At 34.9% G+C, this 18296-nt stretch overlaps 1 pseudogene; it reads right to left on the bottom strand.

The window, feature by feature from the left end:
* Positions 1–5828: 5828 nt before the first annotated feature.
* Positions 5829–7458, bottom strand: LOC144371334 (TNF receptor-associated factor 4-like; annotated as a pseudogene).
* Positions 7459–18296: the final 10838 nt, after the last annotated feature.

The following is an 18296-nucleotide window of genomic DNA, read 5'->3' as shown; positions in this document are numbered from 1 at the left end:
GGGGCAATAGAAGAAATTGAAGAAATGAAAAACAGAGAACTTTTACATTCTGACACTGTAAATAATGTAAGAAAATGGTGGACACTCAACAGGATATTTTATCAGTTGCTTTAGAAATAAATAACAAGTAGTCCAATTAGTCTTGGTTGCCATTTTATTGGTTCCTAATTATAGAAAAATCTGTGTGTAGAGGAGACATATGGGAACTCTTCTCTATATACTAAATTGCCCTGTAAGTGTATCCTTATATGAGAAAAATAATGCCTTTCTACAAAAACAAACAGAACACACTAGGGGTTCTTATACCTCAGCTATGAGCTATGCCTGGATAGCCCTCACTCAGTGACACAGATGCCTTCATTCTAAAAATTAATGACACACCACAACTCTGTCTCTATTTTCCCATGAGGTTTTTTTGAACCTTTTGTAAGATATAGAAAGTCCAGTAGTCCATTTTCATAATAAAGTATTTTAGTTTTAATTGCCAACTCACTGAGGATATACAAATATCATAAAATAGAAAACAAACAAAGGGTCACCAACACGTAACACCTGAGTGTGGCAGACAGGAAGTGAGTGGAAATGGTCTTGCCTGACTAACATTGATCACCAGTGATGACCTTCCCTCCACAACACAATAAGGGAGGGAAGACAACTAAAGAGATATTTATTTTAAAAACCCAGTAGAGAGACTTAAAAGTAGGCAATGTCATATACTCACCAATGATGAACAAGGGGAAAGGCCTTGCGAACTGGAGAAGGAAAGTTTCATTGTTTCTGACTGTTCACCTAGACACTGGATCTTATAATATTATCAGTAAAAGCCTCATTTAATGCTATGCATTTTGTCTCTTATGAGTACTTGAGCTTGTTTCTCTCACTCTCCTACCAAAAACATTGTCAAAATTTTCAATCTCTTTATAGAGAATGGTATATAAAAGACCTTATAGGAAAAACTAGTATCTTACCTACTCAAGAAAATTGATTTAACTTTAACTCAAACATGAGTGACAAGTTATCTTCCTGTGCAATAGACAGTACTTCCTTAAATACTGAGAACATTTGTTCCAATGTCATTTTACTAGATTCATACTGAAGAGAAAATGATCTGAAATGGCTTCTTAGAAAAAAAGCAAAGTGAGGCACAGTGATACATGCCTGTAATTCTGGTGTCTTGAGAGGGTGAGTGAGGAGAATCATATTAAAGCCAGCTTCTGTAAAATAGAGAATTAGTCATATATTCTGTCTATATTAAAACTGACTGAGGACGTTACTCAGCGATTAATAACTCTGGGTTCAATCGCTGGTACCCCCCCCAAAATTCACCATGTAGCTTATGAAATGGTTATGCTGGGCTGGGGTTGTGGCTCAGTGGTAGTGTGTCATGTCTTATGAATAAACACTCAAGATCACTCCAAGTAAACTGTACTGCACGAAATAAACACACAGAGGCAGAGTAATACCTTTTGGGGGTATTCTGTGATGACTCTTCTGACCTACGAGGGGCTGTGAAAATAAAGAAAGGAGCATGTACTGAACCCTTTTATTGCAAAGAAGCCATTGAAATGAGGGAAGGAGTAGGATTACAAAGGAAGAGGTGAGTGTAACTCAACCCCATGGGTTATGACTACACATGTAGACCTGCCTTGCTATCTGAGAAGGGAGAACTCCCAAGTCACCAAGAGATGTAGTGACTGGTCAGAGCCTTGTGCTTCAGGGATGCAATGTGTGGTCACTCAGAGTGGCTTTCCACTTATCCCACCTTTCTTAATATAAATTAAAAAGTCAACTGGGAAATTATACCTTTCACTGGATTTTTGATCCAAGATCATCATGACCTACATGAAAGGAATTAATAGCAAAAATAACATTTCAAGAACATAATCAACTTGGAAGATCTGGGTTATTATTATTACTCTACCAAACACACATCAGAAGATTTTTTATTTTTTCTCAATTTTATTGTGAAACATTGCATTTGGCCATAGTAAAATGGACATTTTTATTTAGCATGACATTTAATACTTTCCACAAGCCATAGAGCAGAGAGCTCATTCACATTATTTAATTACTTCTAGAGCATTTTAATTTAATTTTAATCCTTCCATCACAACTATCTGACTATGAAGAATGTTGGAAATAATTTGAGTCAAATATGAAGAAAATTCACTTTTTGTAAGTATTAAAACATAGCGCAAAAGCTGTAATGTTATGGCAAGAAATAGTACTTATAAAGAGTCACTTCAAAGATTATGAGATCAGATTCAGAGTTTGCCTAGGCCTTGTTTATTGGCATGCACCGCTTTCAAAGTCTGAACATTAACTTCAGCATATTGAAGCTCTGAAATAGTAGCTGACAATAACTAGTGGTAAAATAAGGTAAGTTGTATTCTTACAGGCTACAGGATATCCAACATCCTTTCTCTTAATTCTCACATTTAAGAAATTTACTTGGTCTGTCAGTAATGTAAATTTTCTGAAGGTAGAAGTCAAACAATAAAACACCCTTATTGGTGCCAACTTGCTGAGGGTTAGGGTATTACCAATAAACTTCCAGAATCATGGCATGCATGTATAGTCATCTTTTTCAATTCTGAGAGACCAGTCTAAAATATACCCAGTATTTCTAGACACCTTATGTCATACTGGCAAGACATTTGCAAAATCTATTCACTTAGGAATGGTGTCAATTTCTATTGTAGAATGATTAGTGCAACAATACATTGGTGGATATTTTATAAAAATAATTGGCTTGTATAAGAAAGTTCTATTTCAATAATCTTTCTATTTTGATAATTTTTTTCAGATACTTAGTCTTAATTTCTAAGAAACAGCATAATTGTCTGTCTTAGATTTCTTTTTTAAAGAGAGGAGAGAGAGGAGAGAGAGAGAGAGAGAGAGAGAGAGAGAGAGAGAGAGAGAGAGAGAGAGAGAGAGATTTAATTTTTTTTTAGTTTTTGGTGGACACAACATCTTTGTTTGTATGTGATGCCGAGGATCGAACCCGGGCCGCACACACGCCAGGCAAGTGCGCTACCTCTTGAACCACACCCCCAGCCCTAGATTTCTTATATGTTGTCTTTTTCTGAAAAGATATTTCTAGATATCCTATTGTTAATAGGATCAATATATACAAATAACTGGCCATTGGAGTCAGTACAATTAATCTAGTTAGGTGGGAGGGCTTTCAAGTCCAGTCTGCAATGCACATTAAAGTATTAAAACATAGGAAATAGGTCCATAGAACTTGTTCATAATTTTTACTTTCCTGACCAAACCATGAAGCTACATGTCTATAAATTCTGCATTTGGAAGATTCAATTTTTTTATGTCAGTTTTTTTCAGTCATTTTTACAATTACTGGGTCAAACATCTATCCAAAATAAGAAATACATATGTTAAATATATATATTTATAAAATATATATACAAATATATGAGATATATATTTACTATTTATATATAACTAATATATATTATACATAATATATAATATACATTAATACATATATATTATTAAAATAAATTAATACAATTAATAAAGCTAATTTAGAAAAATTAATAATCTTTCATCTATCAATCCATGAAAAACTGTCATTATTATTATAAAACTTAGTAAATAGGAGGTGTTAGTATCTCAGATATCAATGGGTATAAATAAGGCAATAGAATTGTTTTAGATAGTGATTTAATTAGAATTTTAAGGCATTGAAATAGCAATTACCTTGAGGGATCCTTGTTAAAGCAATTTTGTTTATAAATAAACAGTTATATAAGTATGTTAAATAAGTATACTTAATGTTTTAGGCTATGATTGCAGCAAACTTCTGGTCCACACAGTCTAAAATTTTCATGATATGGTCCTCTGAAGTAATATTTTGGAAAATCCATTAATATAATTTTAATACCACCAAATACATTGACAGGTTTTTGGAACATGGGTCTCTATGTGCAATCCACAGCGGCATTCTAGTTAATTTGGGAGTAAAATATTTCAGCATTTATCTGCTGGTAATAAAAATCTAAATCTAATTATGAGTAAAATTGAGATAACCAGCTAGAGAGTGAGTATGGCTGGAAGATTCTTTCTGCATCTTGGCAACTTTTTAGAAATATTAGAATAAAATAAAGATGTGTTATCACACTCAGTGTTTTATTTTATTAGTTAATTTAATCATTTCGATAAAATCTAGAATTGAGCAGAATTCATTCCCATGTAGCTAAGAAACTTGCCAAATGCAAGCCAAATTGTAATGCCAGAATTGGAGCTACATTCCCAGATATTTCTAGAGTTTTAAAAAAATCTTAAGCCTGGAATTGTAGCTCAGTAGATCATATAGGTAGTATGCACAAAGATATCTAGCACCAGGGGAAAAAGAGAAATTCAGCCATGTCCTAGACCAGCTGAAAGAGTACTGATAATTCATTAATGTTTCTTGCTGGTAAAGCATGGGTCACTGCAGGTGGCCACTGAGGTCAATATGAAGGATAGACAAAAAAGTTGAAGTGTCTTGTGTCTCTTTTTTTCTTACAGTTGTAGACCTTTGTTTTCTTTATGTTGCTGAGGATCAAGTCCAGTGTCTCACACAAGTGCTGTACACCCACTGTCTTACACAAGGGCTCTATGACTTAGCCACCACCCTATCTCACCTTGTACATTGAAGACCCCTCTATTCAGTCCCCATGTGTAGGCTTGCTTCAATTAGGAAAACATTTGTTAAGCACTTAGAATAAGTGTCAGAAACATGTATTGTCTCATTAACTTCAATAAGGCCCACTTAAGACAGGTCCTTTAACTATGATGTAAAATTTAATTTAACTTGACTGCTACATGGAAAGAAATATTTTGCATTATGTTCATGGCAATGTCTGTAACCAGAAAGTACTAAATAAATGGCAGTTGTCAGCAGGAGCCTGGCTTGATGATACAACCCAGGAGGCAGAGGATCACAGTTCAAGGCCAGCCCCAGAAACTGAGACCCCTCTGAATAAAAAAGGGTTGCGGATGTAGCTTATTAATGAAGTGTTCCTGAGTTCAATCTCCAAAACCAGAGACCTCGGGCTGGGGCTTACTTATGACATGGTATTCAATTTTTGGTGAGTAAAGAACTGGGGATTTCAGCCTTATCCTGCACCTTTCCCATTTAACCACCAGGAGGCAGCAACAGGTCTTTTCCAATGCCTGCTGTGGTTCTCCCTGGTGCCCACCAGACGGCGACACAGCAGGGCAGCTGATATTGGGATCATAGTGGCAGCATTGCTTCTCTCAGTGGTCCTTTGCATAGTTAGCACCAACCTCCCAGGGCCTTAACTAACTCGGAGGAGACAGGCAAGAACCAAGTTTATAAATACAATTCAGAATTTATTAAAAATCAGAGCTCCCATTTTGTGTCTTTCTGGTGCTAAGTAAATAAATAACCAGAAGGGACACAGCTGGGGAAAGAAAATCAATCTCAAGCAGATTTTTTTAAACTACACCTCCCTTTCCCAACCACTCCCTCTATGGCTCTTGGGACATAGCACCTGAGCAGGTACCTCAGTCCACTTAGAATGTGGCCGGAACCAAGGCATACCTGCCCTGCCCAGGAGGGGAGACAGATCCTGGGATCATTTGTTTCCAGCCCTTGAATCCCATAGACCTGCTTCCAGCAGGGGCCAGGGCTGAAGCATCAATTGGTGGTGGTGGTAGGGGGGGGAGAACAGGGTAACAACCCAGGCAGCATAAGCAGCTGAAAGGGGGTCCAGCCCCCTCTCCAGGTTCAACCAGTAGCCTGATAAGTCATGTCCCATCCATGCCCCCTTCTCCCCTTGAGCCTGCAACCTCTGCACTCAGCTGAAGATCTTCCTGGGCAGTTCAACAGAGGCACGGAAGAAAACTGCATCACATTGCAAATAGTTTCCCTTTTGAATATCCTGGTGGGAGATGAACTTGGGATACCCAAAGCCCAGAGAACTCTCATCCAAGGAGCTTCACCACGTGCCTAGCTTTTGGAAATTTTTCCAGTTTGAGTCAGAGTGGAAAGTCTCAATGAAAGGCTATGGCTTAGCAAGCCCTTGGTTGCTCTGATCTAGCAGGGAGAACGTGACACGATGGGCAAAATGCCACTCAAGGAGACTGTCAAAGGTGCCTGGTAGCACAAGAATGTACAAAGAGAGATATGTGCCCTCACCACTGCCGTTGCCAATGAGGAGTGCAGACACCTGAAGTTTGTGACTATACTTATGTGTTTTGAAGGCTGGGCTGAAGCACTCAAGGTTGGGCTTGGCCTCTTGTAGCCTCTGCCCATAGCTGCCAATCTTCCAGATGAGCACTGCATTACTGCCTACTGATAGTTCCTCCAGCTCTCCACGCAGCTCCTGCAGCTCCTGCCACTGCTGGCTCACCAGGGCACACATCATAACCAGAGGTGGCTTCACACTCTCCTCCAAATGCCGCACCATTGCCAGCTTAGGGCACTGTTGGCAAAGCCCCAGGCAATTAGGGAAGGGAGGACTGTTACCAAAAGGGGAAGACAAAGGGGTAGCAGGCGCCCAACTCTGCATGAGGAAGACAGGGTGCTAGGAAGCACCTGCAGCTGGACAGCAGGGGGAAGAACCTCAAAGAACTAAACTGCCAGGAACCCTAGCCTTCATCTAGGACTTCATGGGCTAAAGAGGGGTTGACAGGAAGAAGGGGCATGTGACCCTGTGCATGCAACCGGAGTCTTTGAACAGGTATAGCACCAAAGCAGTCCAACTGCTGTCCATTAGATGATTTGGCAGATCCTCCTGAGCCACGGTGCCCATGCCACACTGGTTAGGGTAGGGCACAGGCAGCCTTGGGCACTGGTACTGGTTACTCTATACCTATTGACTTCCTTTGTGCAATAGGTACAAGGCTGGGTGCACTTGGGGCACTCAGAAGTTGGATGCTGGGCCAGTAGTCACTGCATCATGCAGGCACCACGCTTGTTCTCACAATACACACACTCTTGGGGGTACATATCCTCATGGCTCTCAAAGGCTTCCCCACTGAAGTCAAAGCCACAGAACTCTTGAACTTGAGGCACCGCTTGGGGCAGTCGTGTTGCAAGTTTGCAGGCAGATCACAGTGACTCAGCATGGCAGAACAGCGATTGGGGCAGGGAACTACATTGAAGCTGCAGGTATTCAGGTGTCTCTGTAAATGACGAAGTGCCCCACTCCAGCAGAAGCCCTCCTCACTGTGGATGCATCAGAGGGGCAGGCCTAGCATCTGGACCTCCAGGTCTGGGTCTGGGTGGATCTTGGCATAGTTTAGTGGAAGTTGGTTCTCAGGCCATTTGAAGACTCATTCACTGAGGAACTCCTGCAGGCAGGTGTCGAAGAAGCGGTGGCCATAGGTAGAAACCTGCAGGGGCTCAGGCATGGGTATCCTGCACATCGGGCACAGCAGCCAGTACTTGGGCTTCTCCAAAAACTTGTAGTGGAAGCTGCGCATGGCGAGAGAGTGGCGGGCAAGGGCAAGCGAGGCTGGGCATGGTGGCGGCCCCTGGCAGCATGGACTGGTGGCCCCGCCCAAAGCCACTAAGTGTTTTAAATATACTTTATATTTGAAATATTATATACTCTATAAATCTCTCTTCACTTAAAAAATGATTGCATACTACATTATTTTATAGATATAAAAACAGAATACTTAAAGAATATTTGGACTATTTCTAATTCATAAAAAAATTCTAAATTGAATATTTTTTACATATGCATATGCAGTATATCAGTATAAATCTTTTTTATATGAATATATACATGCAAAATCAGGATATATACAAAAGATTTTTGCATGTTTTCTATATGAAATATGCACATTTGGGGCTGGGGTTATGGTTTAGTGGCAGAGCACTTGCCTAGCATGTGTAAGGCACTGGGTTTGATTCTCAGTACCATACATCAATAAAGGACCATTATGAACTAAAAAAAACTATTAATATATATATATAAAATAACTGTCCTTAACATGAAAACTCCAAATGCAATAATGACAACCATCACAAATACTGGTCAGACATTCCTCCTCTAACAGAGAACAGACCTTATAGGATAAATTGCTAATTACAGGTCTGAAACAAAAAAAATAAATTATGTGCTTGAAACACCTTGTTTTGTGAGAAATTGAAAAGTACTCCAGGATAAATGGGAACACATCAAAAAGATGTGTAATCAGCTTTAAATAGCAGCAGCTTTTTATATATAGGCATGTGAGTACCAAAATTATAAGTTTATATTCTTGTCCACTTATGGTTGGTTTTGCTATATTTGTTTTTGTAGAACCAATTTTTTTTAAAAAAAATGTAATTTGGCCACCACATTTGACACAAGGAGGGATAATCTATAAAATATTAATTCTAGTGGATGAAAATTTAAAGACCAAACAGATATTTATAAAGTCACAAAGTGTCACCACCCAAAATATTTATGAAATACAAAGGGTATATAAATACTAGGTTTATCATGGACCAACCTGGCAGATACATCTTAACCAAATAATTAGCGAAAAATAACCAGTGATGGAACAAAGTGACACTACATACTTCCACAGTTTCTTGTGCCTGTGTCATTGAGGCCACAGATATTTGCTTACTTTAAGTAGAGGCTAACTCTAGATCCTACAAGTCTTCCACCATTACTAGAGGATGACCATAGTTTGTGACCATGTCTGTCAGTGCTGCCAGAATATTCTCTAGTGTAAGGACTAGGCATTATATGCATGATGGTCTTCCTGTAATGGCATAATCTGAATCCACTCATGAGAACATATCATATGATTCTAAACTGAAAGAAAATTTTAAAAACTACTACTGATATACAGCATTCAAAATCATAGATATCATAAATAGCCCCTAAAAACTCAGTAATAGTCCCAGATTAAAAGAGACAGAAAAAAATGAGACCACTGGACACAGTGAATAATTGATATTAAAATTTCCCAAAATTGGATTTATTTTGGTTCCAAAACAATTTTTGAAATAACTGACAAATTTTGAATAAGGTTTGTAGAGTAGATATTCATAATTTAATTTTCTTATTATGTACCTTTTTGGAAATGGAGAAAAAGAGATAAAACAAGTTAATAAAATAGTAACATTTGATAAATATTTCCTAGGGATTCTTTGCACTGCTGTTATAAATCTTTTATGAATCTGAAACTGTCAAAAATAATATTTTTAAAAGAAAAATATTTCTTTAAAATATTAACAAGTAACAGCATACTCAATAAAATAAACCATGAATCTGTATAGGTATAATTAAATAAAAAATTATTGGTGGATAATTACAAAGATATTTATAGTCTCAAACTCTCTCCCTACAAAAAATTTAATTACAAAGTAAAATACTGCAAATACCACCTTAATAACCAATATTAGCATCAGCAGTAGTGTGGATATTATATGTAAAATGATGTGACTCAAAGAGAAAATCAGATAATTGATTCTATGATACTTTTGCCAAAAAAAAAAACATGTAATCTAGTTCCAATCATAAAGAAACCAGAAAATCCATCTTAAGCACATTCTACATGCTTTCTCCCTGAAAAGATTCAAAGGTAAAGAAGAGACTAAGAACTATTTTAATCTGAAGGCATGTATAAAATACAACAATTAATTTTATTTTATGGCTCTGAATGAAATATTTTGCTATAAAGGACAATATCATGCTACAAGCAATGGATGAAAATAATTTGAGGATTAAGTGGTTGAAGGAATTATGATAGAATGTATTATTACTGATTTGAGAAAAAGAAATTTCTTAATGTTTTGGTTTTTTATTTTTTTGCCTTTTCTCTTCATACAATCTTGCAATATATTAGTTAAGTTGCAGATTTTAATTTAAAGTACTTTTGTCCACTGAAGCATTTTAAAGTGAATTGCTGACATATGACATCATCCATGATATATTTAGTTCTTACTACAATCATAACATGCTAGATAACTACAATACAAGCTTATTATTAAACTTATGTAATTAAGAAGTATTCTGTTACTTGGTAATATTTGAAAAATTATTGATAATGAATGAAGGTTGTCTTGTAATTATCTTGCATGTTCTGACCTGTAGAAAATACTAAAAATATAAAAAATGACAGCATATGTCAGCAATTCACTTTAAAATTATTCAGTGAACAAAAGTACTTTATATTAGAAGCTGAAACTTCACTATTGTTTTCCAAGATTGTATATGCAAAGAGAAAATGAAAAAAAAACTATTAAGCAAATACTGATTTTATTAGAAACATGTCTTAAGTTAATGCTTTAAGTTAAAATTATAAAAATTAAAAGGCTCTATGTTTAATGGCAGTATAATAATTCTAATAAATTAACCCATTAGTGAGTATAGTAAATTGAATTCCAAACTAATGTTACCTAAATCTCTGGATTGATATTAAGGGATACATTTTTTAAAATACATATAATCTACCATAATTGTGATATTTAGATTCACCAAATTAGTATTGACCATTTGCTTGTTGAATGAAGTTTAAATGTTTGCATTTACACAGTTTGAAAACATCTCAATAAAAACTGGTTTGCACATGCACTTCAAATTTTCTTACAGATGTATATAAAGCTTCATATTTTGAGAATTTCATTATATATATGATACACACATCCTTTACAATAAAGTTTTTACATCATACATTTCATCAAACAATACAAATATTATATCAACAGTCTGAAAAACACAATATTATTCTTCTTATGTTTTTTCTTAATATCTCTGTATATTCTTCTGGTTTTTTTCAAAAGTGGAGCTTGTCTTGGCTTATTTGTAATTGTTCAGGCAGAAGCTCCCATAGTCAAGATTCATTCTGTAGCAAGTGGAGAGAAAAAGAATTGTAATTTGTCTCAAAGATTTTATAAGCATGAATCAGTAAAAAAAGTTGAGATCTTTTCATTGCTCATAAGAATTCAAAATAGATATGTATGTCCACAATACAAAATTACTATGAAAAGCAATATACCCATATTTTCATACAAAGTTATCATTATGACTGTGTATCAGAGGTTTTGATTTTCCACCACTCATGCATGAATTTGACAAGTGTATTCTAGGGTATTCTGGCAAGCACTGAAATGACAACATGGAAATGATAATAGACACCACTCAACAGCCATATACCATAGCTTGAAAAGCAGGCAACCAGTTGATTTCAATTCAGAGTCATTGGCATTATGACAGGAATAAAACAAGATACTACTGGAACCCTTAGAAGGGACTTCTGTGCCAAATTTGTTTCAGTGTTTGAGGTACTTCAGTGGAACTGATACGTAAGGTAACACCTGAAAGAAAAAGAGAAAATGTGACACAGAGAGAAGAGGGGCATGAAGACAATGGGATAAGAAAGAACACTTGTGGAATCACCAGTGGTGCAATGTCACTAAAATCTAGAGCAATGTGACAGTGATGCAACTGTGAAGAGATAAATGTGAATAACCTGACAAGAATCTAGTTGATTTTAATTTTTTTCTAAAAAAATTTGTACTTTTCTTGAGGGCAAAATGTAAAATAATGACAGGGTCATAACAGGGTATTTAAATGCTTTACTGTTACTACGTCAGTCTTGGCTTTTGGCCATAAACTACAGAAAATGGGTGATGCTGCTTTTTTCCACAGAAGACTTTCAGCATACAGGCTGAGAGTTTCATAGTGGAGCAGAAGCAAAAAAAAAAAAAAGAGGCAGTTTCAAACTTAAGATCTTTTATATGCTGATTTTCAGACTAGGGAAAAATACATAGCTCAGAAGTTATGACCAAAATTTTTGAAGCATTTGGTTCATTACAGGTGTGCACTTGATGAGAAATGTGTGAAAATACTATCAACTCTTGTATAAGTGTCACCATGTAGAGTGTTCTTTGTATAAAAGTTGTTCTCTTATTAATTTTCCAAACAAGGTCAGAAATAGATTACTGAACATAGAAAGTATGTTGTAGTGATAATAATAATGTGACACCCAATTCCCTTACACAGGAATTAGATGTGATGAAAAATAATCTTGATTGACAGAATTCGCATTCCTATCTTTCTCTTTTTATTTCCTTTTTTAAGTAAAATTATTTCAAACAAAATGCTTACTGGTGCATTTAATTATACATAATAGTGAAATTAATTATTAAATATTCAAAGATTTACATAAAAATAATTTGATCACTCTTTATCTATAGTACCTTTTTTCTCTCCTCCCTTTACCTTTGAAGGCATTCTTCAGTAATTAAAAAGACATATTTTTGTCTCTTGATAAAAGAGTGCTTTTTAAGCTCTTTTATTAAGGCTAGCATGATATGACCAATTAATGTTTCATAAAAATCTACAATATATTAGATTAAGTTTTAAGTAAACTAGCTTATGAATAATAAAATAATAAACATAACTTTCTCCCAGAAATTATGGGAAAATAATTGATATCCTTTTACATTGTGTCTACATTTACACATTATTTATCACTGTTTTGTATAGTGGTCAATTATCTCATTTTTCTGGTAAGGACTAATAAGAACGACTTATACTTGTAGCATGCATAACAACTAACTTTTTTTTTTGTATATGGTTATCCAATTTCATGACTCTCAAGCACTTAAAATCTGATTCTCTTTTTTTCTGAAAAAATATTTATGTAAGCTAAGAAACTGAAATATATATATATATATATATATATATACACACACACACACATATCTGATATACATAAATATGTATATATATATGTATATTATATATATATAATATACATATATATATATCAGTTATTGAATTACATTGTAATTTGTGTATTAAAACCTATTTCTTCCTGTCAAAACTATTTGACTGCAGCATTATCTTTAAAGTTCAGATTTGTTCTTCTGGATTTATTTAGGTCAAAAGGCTAAATAAAAGAGTAAAGTTGAGGCAATATTTAAAATAGGCCTGCAAGGTTTTACTGTGATTTAAGAAGTTCATTAAAACTCCATGGAAGCAGGGCATGCTGGTGCACACCTGTAATCCCAGTGGCTCAAAAGGCTGATACAGGAGAATATTGAGTTCAAGCCAGCCTTAGCAACTGTGAGGCCATAAGTAACTCAGTGAGACCCTGCCTCTATATAAAAGACAAAATAGGTCTGGGAATGTGGCTTAAAGGTCAAATGTCCTTTAATTCAATACAAAAACAAACAAACAAAAAACCCACAAGGTAAACCCTAAACCAACATGCCATAAAATGGGTATTCTAACAATAATAACACCCAATGAAAGCAACAGGCTATATTTTATTTTTTTTCATTTTCAAACAGATATTTTGTTGTTGGAATATTTGTGCTGATTTAAAAATGATTACATATTATAGAAGTATCTTCAAATGGTTTCAACATAATTAATCATTGTTTTTTGTCAGCTCTTAAAAATATAGCCTATCATTGTTTGAATAAGATTTGACATTCCCAAATGAAGACTTAGAATGAAGGAAATCACATAGATATATTGAAGGGCTTCTATTACAAAATGCAACCTTAACCCTAACCCTAACCCTAACACTTCAGATAGAGCTCTAACGTCTAGAGTACACAAAGAACTCAAATAGTTAAACAACAAAAATAAATAAATAACGCAGTCAACAAAAGGGCCAAGGACCTGAACAGACACTTCTCAGAGAAGGATATACAATCAATCAACAAATACATGAAAAAAAGCTCATCATCTCTAGCAATCAGAAAAATGCAAATTAAAACTACTGTAAGATACTATTTCACTCTAGTAAGAATGGCAGTCATTATGAAGTCAAACAACAACAAGTATTGGTGAGAATGTGGGGGAAAATGTATATTTGTACATTGCTGGTCAGACTGCAAATTGGTGCAGCCAATTTGGAAAGCAGTATGGAGATTCCTTGGAAAGCTGGGAATTGAACCACCATTTGACCCAACTGTTCCCCTTCTCGGACTGTACCCAAAAGACTAAAAAGTGCATACTACAGGAACACAGCCACATCAATGCTTATAGCAGCACAATTCACAATAGTTATACTGTGGAATCAACCTAGATTCCCTTCAATAGATGAATGGATAAAAAATTTGGCATTTATACACAATGGAATATTACACAGCACTATAAAATAACAAGATCATGGCATTTGCAGAGAAATGGATGGCATTAGAGCAGATTATGCTAAGTGAAGATAGTCAATCCCTAAAAACAAATGCCGAGTGTCTTCTCTGATATAAGGGCGGTGACTCAAAATGGGGTAGGGAGGAAGAGCATGAGAGAAGATTACCACTAAATAGAAAAGAGAGGTGGGAGGGAATGGGAGAGAGAAGGGGAATTGCACGGAAGATGGAAGGAGACCCTCATCATTATACAAAATACATGTTTGTTGATGTGAGAAAAAAATGTGCACATTAGATTGGGTTAATGGAGGTGATGGGAGAAGAGAGGCAGGGAAGGGGGGATACATAGGGCAGCAGAATAAAATAGACACTAGTATCACTGTATGTATATACGTGGCTCTATAACCAATGTGATTCTGCAACCTGTGTAATTGGAAAAATGAGAAATTATACCCAATTTGATTCAAATGTATGATATGTCAAGATCATTGTATTTTCATGAACAACTAATAAAAAATTTAAAAGATTATAATATATGAAAATTATATAAATTAATTATTTAATTATCAAATTGAAATTATCAGATCTAATTATTAAAGGCAAAATAAAATAAAATATGAATACTGGTTTTCTGGTACACACATGCACATATGTGCAGACACACACACTTTCAGATACATTACATAGTTTTATCATGTAAAATGAGACACATTTGTAGGATGCAGAGGGCTAAATATCTGTCATTGCTGCTGTGAACCTCCTTCTCTGACTTAGACTGTGAGTGTAGAACCCTTACTCAGAATAACAAAAAAAGAAGGTCCAGACTCCAGTACCTTCTCTGTCCGGTAAAACAGGGTCTTGAATGATAAACAGCATCTTTGAAGGGTTGTCCACACGATGGGCTTTTCTTTCAGGGTTAATGTGGAAGGTGAGAAAAGAAAGCAAAGATGTGCTTTTCACTTTCAGTTTTATACCGAGAATAAAACCAAGAATTTTCTGTAACCAAGAACAATATCATTTTAAAAAGCACTGAGAAATTTGGATAGTACCTTTAAAAGAGCATAACTTAAACTCAGCTCAAAATGCTCATTTCACTACTACTTCATTAGTTTTTTTTAACCTACTGCTATTATGAATTTGAAATGTTGTTAAAAAAACATTACGAAAATAATTTTCATTTCTCCAGTCACATGAGAATAGTCAAAAATGCAAAATTTTGCTCATACTAATTTGAACTAACCCCAACAGAAAAATTCCACCACTGCCTCTTTCTGTCTTGAAATCATTCAAAAAAGTAATTACACAGCCTTTCTTCCCCCTGGGCTCCAGAGTATAGATGTTTCAAGACCTCCCAACAGATGTCTTAAACCATGAAAACTATAAACCCCATGCTCAAAAAAGGATATTTTTAGGTACCTTTCATGCTGCCCCAGAGTACAGGAGTTAATCTGTTCTTCATGTTTTATGCCCTAATACCTCCTTTGCATCACTATTCATATGCTTTGGGGGCAATTATTAAGTAAAATAGGCTTATTTGAGACAAAATATTATTGCAACAATTTGATAACACCCAGACTGTGTATAAAACAAGAAAACACTCGACAAAGTAATTATTATGCCCTCAATGGGAAGAAACAACATTTCATTACTATACTCAGAATAACACATATTTAAAACTCATGAATTCTTTATTTCTGGAATTTTCCATGCAACAATTTAGGACTTCAGCTGACCTAGTAACTAAAATTATGGAGAGGAAACTGAATAAGAGAAACCTCCTATAATAATAAAAAATAAAGAAAGATAGATAGAAAGAAAGAAAGAAAGAAAGAAAGAAAGAAAGAAAGAAAGAAAGAAAGAAAGAAAGAAAGGAAGGAAGGAAGAAAGGTAAGGATGATCTTTCTATGACCTATGTATTACTTCAGATCCAAAGATTTACACATTTATACACAGTTTTGAACAGGTTATCCAACAGCAATCCTGATGCAGGCATTATTATTATTATGCTATCTTTACTGAAAAGGAAACAAAAATCCTGAGAGGTTGATTACTGTGCCCAAGACTATATGGATGTGCTGTGTTAGAGCCAGGACTTGAACCAAGACAGTCAGTCAAATTTCCAAGTCCACATTCTTACCTACCATTTTGTATTGCCTCTTTCCAAGGTTTAACTACTATATATTCCTAAAGACATTAAGAATCATAGTAATAACACAAAGTTGTAGTAAATAAAGGATGATTTTTGATGAAGAATTCAGAAATAGGATTTTTATTTTTAATTACTAGATAATTTTTAAAAAATACATGACTGCAAATATTATTTATTTCATCACACGATCAAATAAATTATTTCTTTGTACCCAGGGCATTCACAATTTATTCAAATTCATAAACAGTCTAGTAGTTGAAGGCTAAGCACTAAATAACTAGATAGTTCACTCACAACCAAGGATTAGAGATCAGCAAAAGGCAGGTTGCCAATTCCTCCTTTCACTTCAAATTGAATCGACACAAGTACTTTTTCACATTCATTTCTACAGACAAAATGCTTAAATTTAGCAAAAATATGACTAAGTAAATTAAGTCCAAATATAGTAGCTTCAAACCAGACTGAAATTAAGAAAAATGTTAATAAAAGTATCTGGAGTGAATTAATTTTCCAAAGTTCTTGGCATGATGTAGATTTTTGGATATAATACCAAATTCCAAAAATCAGTGGTAAATGATAATTAAGAGTACTAAATTAGGCAATAATGGTATACCAATTGTTTCATAGAATGAAAGATAGGTTTTAAAAAGACCATGAACACAGACTTCATTAAGTTAAGATTCTAAATACCAAAAAATACCATAAGTCATTCTAAAAATGGCTTCATGCATTAAGTTATAGGCTCCAATTATAAAAATATACACCAGAGGACATAATTTTTCTCTCAAATTGAATAATTTACCTATTCTAATAATGAGTGTGCAAGTCTAGACTGAAGGAAAGATTCATGCTCTCAAAGATAAATAAGTTATAAGAATGTTTCCTAATTTATAATCATTCAAGGTAAAACAGTATAGTTTTGTGAGCAGGCACAAAAACTAAGCACTAAATCATGAAGGATAATTATACTGGGTAAAGGATGAACTAGTGCTGCTAGGGTTGTCTAATCCAAAATTTTCTAATCTTTTCACAGCACATTTTTCCCAGGAGGCTTTCCAATTAATAATTGTGGTGAGAATGGAGCTGAACTTTTATCAACAAAGCTGTTGAGCTAAGTTTGTTATAAACAGATTTTATTCAAATATGAGGGAAACAATAAAGTCAGGCTCACCTATGCCTTGCTCTCTGCTTCTAACTTTTCTACCTAATGCCTTCTATTCTCTGCCTCTGCTTTGTGGATCTCTTATTTACTTATTTTGTATCGAATTTACTCCTTATTGAGTCAAGACTCCTAAGCAGGGGTGAAATCATCTTAAAAGGATGCTTTTTGGTGGCTGAATGCTACCAAGCTCTCCTGATACCTCCTCCCCATCTGCAATCTTGTGGTACCTTACTGTGTCCTTCTGCAAATATAGCAGATTCTCAGAGCCTGCATTTTTAAATCTGAAGCTTAATTTTGCTATATATAAAAATGTTGGTTGGAATCCACTTTCTTTTAGAGCATGATATATGTTATTCCAGGACCTCCTGGCATTGAGAGTCTGAGTTGAGAAATCAGCTGAAAACTAAATTGGTCCCCAACCATATGTATTTTTTCAGGCTTTAAAATTCTATTCTTGGTTTGGGGATGTGGCTCAAGTGGTATTGTGCTCATCTGGCATGCATGCGGCCCGGGTTTGATCCTCAGCACCCCATACCAACAAAGATGTTGTGTTCACCAAGAACTAAAACATAAATATTAAAAATTCTCTCCCTCTCTTTCTCTCATCTCTCACTCTCTCTTTAAAAAATTCTATTCTTATTCTGTTTACTATTCACTCTTATTATAATGTGCCTTGGTGTGGTTTTGCTATAATTTTGAACAGTGGGGGTCTTGTAAGCCACTTGTAGTTAATTCTCCATTTTATTCTTTAGATTTGGAAAATTTTTCTGACATTATTTTTTAAAAAGTTTCTGAATTAATTATTTTGCAACTTCAAGCCTTCCTCTGTTTTAATAAATCTTAAATTTGGTCTTTTCATGTTATTTCATATTTCTTAGAAATCTGTTCATAATTTT

This window comes from Ictidomys tridecemlineatus, chromosome 16, assembly GCF_052094955.1.
Source record: "Ictidomys tridecemlineatus isolate mIctTri1 chromosome 16, mIctTri1.hap1, whole genome shotgun sequence".
NCBI classification, from domain to species: domain Eukaryota; kingdom Metazoa; phylum Chordata; class Mammalia; order Rodentia; family Sciuridae; genus Ictidomys; species Ictidomys tridecemlineatus.
This window is presented reverse-complemented; position numbering and strand designations above follow the sequence as displayed.